Source organism: Plectropomus leopardus, unplaced genomic scaffold, assembly GCF_008729295.1.
Source record: "Plectropomus leopardus isolate mb unplaced genomic scaffold, YSFRI_Pleo_2.0 unplaced_scaffold750, whole genome shotgun sequence".
NCBI lineage: Eukaryota > Metazoa > Chordata > Actinopteri > Perciformes > Serranidae > Plectropomus > Plectropomus leopardus.
This window is the reverse complement of record NW_024682584.1, coordinates 1-1,494: the sequence shown is the minus strand read 5'-3', so window position 1 is coordinate 1,494 and position 1,494 is coordinate 1. Positions and strand designations below refer to the sequence as shown.

General features: G+C 36.3%; 1 pseudogene; it reads right to left on the bottom strand.

Annotated features, from left to right (window-relative positions):
- Nucleotides 1-8: 8 nt before the first annotated feature.
- On the bottom strand, nucleotides 9-1,319 carry LOC121940111 (annotated as a pseudogene).
- Between the last annotated feature and the right edge of the window lie 175 nt (nucleotides 1,320-1,494).

Here is a 1,494-nt window from a genome sequence, read left to right as displayed (position 1 = left end):
GGCGTCACAGAGTGCAGGACCACGTACGGCTCAGCTGGAGGAGACATCAGGACGACGGTTGTTACTGATATTTGTATCATTTAGTATCATGTATTAGTACTGGCAGTTTTAAACTAGCAGTAGTATCAGTAGTAGCAGCTGCAGTAGTGTCAGTATCAGGTGATCCAGTCTTATGTAATAATATATAATATAATACAGTTTTTCACCATGTGTACAACTACAGTCATACAGTACTTAAAAAATACTTATTTCACTTAGTTTTCTTGAGAGAAGTGAATAAATCGCTGAGACAAAGATTAGAAAAATGTTTTTACCATCACAGACTACATTTAACTACGTTTACTGTGTTTTTATATCTATGTCTTGTACACAATCAAAGTTCAGTTATTTCTCTGAAATATCAGCGTATTTTCATGTGACGCTGTGAGGACAGAGCAGCTTGGTTCTTATTTTCCCTAAAAACTTACTTTTGTTTCTACTTTTTTACATTTTTACATGTGGAGTCACGTTCTGATGTTTGACTTGTGCTACAGAAATAAAATAATTCACATTAAATAACTAACGAGAACTTTACGGACAAAAATGAGAATCTGATGGCGAAACATCATCAGGTTATAAATAAGTGTTATTAAGAGTTTTACCACCAGGGGGTGACACCTCCGTGTTTAAGGTCATACTTTGTAAAATTATAAAAATAAACTGTTGCTGTGTGATAACAGTGATACACATTTAAAACGTTTCCATCAGACAGGACGAGTCAAAAAGATCAATAAGTTCATGAAGAACACAAACATTTTTTATATGAAACTTCATATCAGCAGTTTGAACAGTCAGTCAGGCGGATCAATACAGCTGATGCTGAGTGATGCAGTATTAATATTCACATTATTGATTCATTAATCAATAATGTGATGATTCATTAATCAATAATGTGATGATTCATTAATCAATAATGTGTTGATGTCGATGTTACAGAAACAGTAACTCACCTGATTTAGTCACAGCATTATTGTAGTCATTCCCGACGTTGTGTACGCAGTACCTCTCCTTCTCTGCTCTCGTCTGAGCCAGTAATGAAGGATTGTTGTTCCAGTTCTCAGCGTTCTTCACGCCGTACTCAGTGTATCCGACAAACTTCCCCACACTGCTGCTGAACCTGGTGAACTCCTCCTTGTTGTAATAATAAGAGCGGATGTACTCGATGTCCTTTGATTTAGTGCCGTTAAACACACAACGAGTCACCGCGTAGTTCAGAAATCCATCTGAAGAAGAAAAACAGATCAACTCTGTGAGAAAATACAGTTTAAACTACAGGAACACTATTGATCACTGATCAGTGTATTGAGCAGTGATCAGTGTACTGATCACAGTATTGATCAGAGTATTGATGAGTGTATTGATGAGTGATGAGTGTATTGATCACAGTATTGATGAGTGTATTGATCAGTGATCAGAGTATTGATGAGTGTGTTGATCAGAGTATTGATGAGTGTA